Raw genomic sequence first — 6,287 nt, 5'->3', positions numbered from 1 at the left:
TCAATCATGAAAACCATTTATTTATTTATTTATTTATTTTTCTATAACTTATAAATTAATTTATAAGTTATTTAAATATAGGGGACCTGGTTTCAAAGACCATTTTGTTCCCTGTTTTCAATTAATATTATTTAAGTATGTGGTATTTTGTAACCCTATTTGTTATACTTCGTGGTAAACGTTGTGGATTTTTAAAACGTTGCTAATTATATCGATGGTGTCTGTTTTGCTACAGTCTAAAGCAAAGTCTATTGGTCCGGCCACTTTCGATGTTGGACATTGTTGCAGCATATGTTGCACCGTTAATGTGGTCCGGCAGTTAGAGCACTCCTTCGGGTTGTTTCCGTTGTAATAGTGTGCAGTATTGAAGATAGTGGCATTTGTCCTCATTCTAGCAATTTTAATGCATTCTTCCCGGGTGAAGTTTTTACAATAGTTGGGACGTTTCGGAAGTTCATTGTGCATTCGCAGAAATGATTTTGACTCCTTCCATTTTTCCTGGTGGTCTTCTTCTTGCATGTTGTAGTAAAAGTTGGTTATAATAGAACTTAGGCAGGGAACTTCTGTTGTTAATGGAAGCGACAAAGCCTCGACGGCTTTGCTGTCAGCCACCTCGTTTCCTTTTATTCCGACATGACCTGGCAGCCACAATAGTTTTATTATAGGGCCTTGATCTTTAAGTACATGCTGAATTAAATTGCTGTTTCTGGTAGATGCAAGATGTTTAACAACGCTTAAGCTATCGGAACATATTAAAGCTTTGAGATTTGTTGATGCTGCGTGTTTGATAGCTTGCTGTATTGCGCACAATTCTGCATTAAAAATACCTGCATGCGGTGGCAACAGCGCTTGCCTTAAGGTTTTGAACGAGTTCGTTGCCGTTTGTTCAACTACCGCGTATGTAGTTATACCCCTTTGCTGAGAACCATCTGTAAAGATAGTTAGTTGCGGACAGAAATCGTTTACTATTTGGAAAAATGATTGCTTGTATATTGCTCCGGTTGTATTGCTCTTTTTAAATTCCGATAGACTTAAGTCTATTTCTAAGTTTGTTCTTAATGCATTGCTGCTGCCTTTTGGTTTAACTGGTATTGGTGCTTTGTTTTCTGCTAGGAGCCTTATAATGTTTTCTACAGCACTAGTCCTGATTCCTCTTCTAGTATTTGTGTTGCTAATTAAACTCCAAAATGTTTCGTGCAGAGAGTGGTTTTTCAAAGTTAGAGCTTTTGCGGCAAGGTTGACAGACCTACGTTGCAATATCCAGTCAAACTCGTGATACCGTGCTTCTATCCTGAGAGCCTCCAGGGGTGTACCAGGGAGAAGTCCTGACGCTGTCCGGAAGCATCTGTTCAAGGCAGCGTTTATTTTGCTTTTGTTTTTTTCGGATGTCCATCCGTATATAGTCAGCCCATGTTGAATTATGCCCTCCGTAATAGTTCTACAGATGGAGATTGCTGTGTCTATGTGTGGTCCTTTCTTTCTGGTGCAAAAGATCTTTAGGAGATTGTTGACTTTTTTGAGTTTATCGCAAATGGCGTTAATGTGTTCGTTCCACGACGCATTTCTTGAGTATGTGACTCCCAGGATTGTCAATTTGGGTTTTAAAGCAATAATTTTATGGCCAATATTAATTTCTGAGAGACAGCACTTGTGTTTTCTGCAATTATGTAAAGCTTCTGCTTTGGTTAGTGGTATTACCGCTCCTGTATTTTTACCCCATTGCTGTATTTTATTATTGAGGTCATTTAGACTACTGTTTATTTGCTCTGAAGATCCAGAGGAGACCGCAAAAATGTTGTCTGCGTATATCCCTATATAGTCTATACCGTTTGTGTTTTTTATTTGCTTGATTAGTGAGGAGGAGTATGCTGTGAATAACACAACTGATAGGGGAGAGCCTTGTGGTAAGCCGTTGTCAAGATTAAGGTATTTGGACATAAATCCATCAACGCGAACTGATAACCTCCTGTGTGACATGAACGAGTAGACTATTTTTAAAACTTGGGTTGGTAACCCCCAACTTGCCAGCTCTTTTATGGTTGCTGTGGCTGTGACCCTATCGAAAGCCTTTTCTATGTCTTCTGAGAGTACGACACTATGGTTATTTCTTTTTATATTATTTTTGAGCACTGTTTCCAAAGTATGACAAAGGGTGTGAACCCCGTGCTGTGGTAAGAAGGCGTGTTGCTCTGGAGGGAGAAAAGCATTACAATTTTCGCGTATTTTCCGGGCTAAGATTTTATCAAAAACTTTCGCTAATACCGAGATGAGTGAAATCGGACGATACCCTTCCACTGTGTTTGGACTTTTGTAAGGCTTAGGGACTGGTGATAAAATAGCACATTTCCAATAGTGCGGATAAACCCCCGTTTGTAGGATTTTGCTATACAATCGGCATAGACGTAGTTTTAGAGAGATGTGCGAGTGACTTATCATTGAATATGTTATTTTGTCTATTCCTGGAGTTGTACCTTTTGGACTTTTTGTTGCCTCAATAAGATCTTTTAATGTTATTTCACTAAAGTGTTGGGTTAGACTTGTGTTTTCTTTAGTAAGTGCCTCAATTTTTAAATTTTGTTTTTCTTTTATTATTTGTTGGTCGAAGGATTGATCCGAACCAAGGGAGCTCCAAATTCTTGCGAATTCGTCGGCTATCATCTGCGGGTGTGTTATACAATTGTTGTTCGTGAATATCGGTGGGAAATTTGTGTTCTGTTTGGATTTGATATTTCTTATTTTTCTCCATAAAGTTCTTGTGTCCATTGACGGGTTGAGCGAATTTACAAACTTTTCCCAAGTATTTTTCTTTGCTTGTTTGCATGACCGGCGAACTTGTGCACACGATCTCTTATAATTAATTAAGTTAACTTGACTGCGCTTTTGTTTGTACGTGTTCCACGCAGCGTTTTTCAGTACGATCAGTTTAGCAATCTCAGGGTTAAACCAAGCGGGACTATTATGATGACTTATCTGTTTTTTGACTGGCATCGATTCGTTTGCTGACGCCCTAATAATTTTCTTTACATTCGCGGCTTCTTGGTTAATATTAACCGATTCAATAAACTTACTATTTATTTCTTCGGTTTTATGTGCAAAAAGTTCCCAGTTTGCTTTACCATCCACAAAACCTGGTTTAAATTTTTTTAAGCCAGTAGTGATACCATTAAAAATTAAAATTGGGAAGTGGTCACTTCCTTCTGGGGAACATTTCCAAGAGAGCACCGATGCTAATTCTGAATCGGCCATAGCGACATCCACGGCCGTGAGTGTATTTTTGGTGTTTAGTAGTGTAGGTGAGCCATCGTTAAGACAAACCAAATTTCTCATGTCCGCAAATTCCTCCCATAGTTTCCCGTTTCTGTTCGTGATAAGTGACCCCCACAATGTATTGTGTGAGTTTAAGTCCCCAAGGATTAGGTGATAACCTGTGCTATACTCCGGTATGTTGTCAAGTAGTTGCGTTGTCATGTATACATCTATTTCTTTATATATGTTAGTTAAATGCAGATCAGTCAGTCCCCGCACAGTTAAGGAATGGTGCAGTAGATTGTTATTAGAAACATTGTGGTTAGATACACTTAAAGTGTTTTTAATCAAGAAAGCAACTCCTGATTTAGCATATTGGTAATCTTTGTTATGATGAAAAACTTTGTAATGTGGGAGATTTAGAAGGTGTAAGTTTTTTTGAATAATGTGAGTTTCTTGTAGCATTATGATATCCGGTTTGTGTCTGGAAACCAATAATTCTAGCGCATATTTGTTGTTGATAAATCCTTGTATATTCCACTGTAGTATCAAGAAGTTGAACCCTATATTCATATTACATATACAGATTAAGTGGGGATTTTGATTGTTTCTTATTCGGAATCTAAGTGCCCTGTGTCGTTTGTTTTTGTAGGAATATAATAGTTACTATTTTGTATTAAGTTTTGTGTGAGACTTGTTAAGGGAGATACATCTATATGAGTTTCTGTCGAGTGGTTTGTTTCATTGTTAGTATTGTAGTCAATAGATGATGCTGTAGTTGAGTGGTTTTTGTTTGTAGTAGTTGTGGTGGGAGATGAGTTTATATTTGATGAAAGTGAATATGTGTTTGTAGTTGGAGTAGTGAATATTGTGTATGTGTTTGAGTGTCCGCTGTATACATTTGTAACAGGAGACATTTCCATATCGCTGAAGTATGCTGATGTATCTTTCCTTTTTTCGCTTGAGTATATATTTTTTGTTTTGGTTTGAGTTGTGTTGTTTGTTCGGGCAATGGTGCCAGTGCTTTTTGGTAAGATTTTTTTTGTATTATTGTTATCTTTGTCTGTTTCCTTTGATTGAAAGTTAGTGGTTGATGTTTCTTTTGGAGAGTTATCTTTCGATGACATTGTTATTGGAATAGACTGTTGTGTGCTTTTTATAACTTCCGATAATGTTGGTTTGGTATTTTGCGTTTTTCTGGACTCTAGTTGGTATGCATTTGGGTTACTGTTGTATAACTTCCACGCGTCGCGAATTGTACATCTACGGTCAATTTTTATTTTGTTAACCGTTTTATGTTTAATGAAGCTAGGACAAGAAAGGTCATCAGAAGCGTGTGTTTCATTATTGCAATTGACGCAAAATGTTCTCGAACAGTTTTCATGCGGAGGTGGTATGGCACACTTTTTACATAATTCAAGGTTTCTGCAAGTATTTCTTGTGTGTCCCAGCCTTTGGCATGTCTTACATCTCATTGGGTTCGGAATATATTCATATACATTTACCCGTTCCCATCCTAAACACATTTTTTCTGGTCTGCGAATTAGGTCAAACGTGACAATGGCAGCTCCAGTTGGCGTTTCCACTCCGTCTATGACTTTTGTGAGTTTTTTTATTTCGCTTACTTTTTGATTCGCTAAACCTTCAACTAATTCTTTTTCTGTGAGATGTATTATGTTTTTAGAAAAGATTCGGCCTTGTGTAGAATTTAAAAATTTATGTGACGATATTTTGACGGGTACAATGTCGATATGTGTTGCTTTGATGAACTTTTCGGCTGCCTTTAGATTGCATGTTTTTATAAGCAAGTCACCTGATTTTAGTTCCTTAACCTCAGTGTAATCTTTGCTTATGTGTTGTAGTCCTTTTTCAATTTGGAACACGTTGTACGACGCTAGTGGGCGGATTTCGTTTATTTTTCCTGATGCACTTTCACCAATTTTGTGTCCCGTTGCAGTTGCGATCAGATACCTGGGAATATGGTCGTCATTCTGCCTAATTTCCGGAAGCGGTGTGAAATCGTCGGTCCTTATCCGTTTGCGGTTTGTCTTTTCGCCAGAAAGATTAACGTCAGGATCTAGGTCTCGGAACCTATTCCTTATGGGGGGGTGAACCCCGTTCATTTTTCTTTTTCAAAAAGACTTGAGTGTTTTTGTTGTTCCTAATACACGTATAAAACTTTATGTGCTTATATGTATTAGCGAGTATTTATATAGATATTTGCAATTTAAACACCACCTAGAAAAATAACAGGTCTTAACGCGGCAAGTGCCTGATTTAGACTGAATGAAAACCATATTTTATGAACTTTTTTTGCTTATTGTCATCAAGTTTCACTTTGTATATTTTATAATAAATACCAATTTAATCGCACTCAATCCCCGCGCCTTTTTCGTTTTCTTTGTTTGTTTTCATTCTTAGGCAGATGTCAAAAACACTCAGAAATATACTTTTTTCTTGCTTCTTTGATTAGGTGATCTTGTATTTTTGGTTCATGTAAATCGGGTGTTATTGAATCATGGTATTATTGAATCATGCGGGCCACTCTTCTGCTGTCGTGATCTTGTCTTTTTGGTTCATGCTTATGACAACGGAGCAGGGCTGCCAATTTCCTAAATTATTACCAAACTTGGTAGAAAAAAATGTGATTTGGTAAAAAGGTAAATTTTTCTCTTTGTTGTAGATTTTTGTTAAAGTATTTTGATTGCAAAAAAACAAACTAAATTTTAGTTCCTGCTGCATTTTTTATAGTTGTATTTATACTATAAAGTCCTTTCTACTTTATTGCATTAATTTTCCAACGCTTTAATGCATACTTTTAATATACATATGTACATACGATATATGTGTATGGAAAAGGCGAACATATCGTGCTCTATTCAAAACTAATTATACTGGAATGTTGAGGAGCTTTTGATTGAATAAACATTTTAAATGATTCTTCAAGTAAAAAAATTGAGAGATATGTAATTACACGCTATGATTGTTCGCAAAAAAATTGAAACAAATCAGCGGCAGTTTTATAAATGGCAATTGTTAAA

This window comes from Rhagoletis zephyria, unplaced genomic scaffold, assembly GCF_001687245.7.
Source record: "Rhagoletis zephyria isolate East Lansing unplaced genomic scaffold, Rhagoletis_zephyria_1.1 Rzeph_scaffold_02854, whole genome shotgun sequence".
Lineage (NCBI taxonomy): Eukaryota > Metazoa > Arthropoda > Insecta > Diptera > Tephritidae > Rhagoletis > Rhagoletis zephyria.
Note: the sequence above shows the minus strand (reverse complement) of the source record.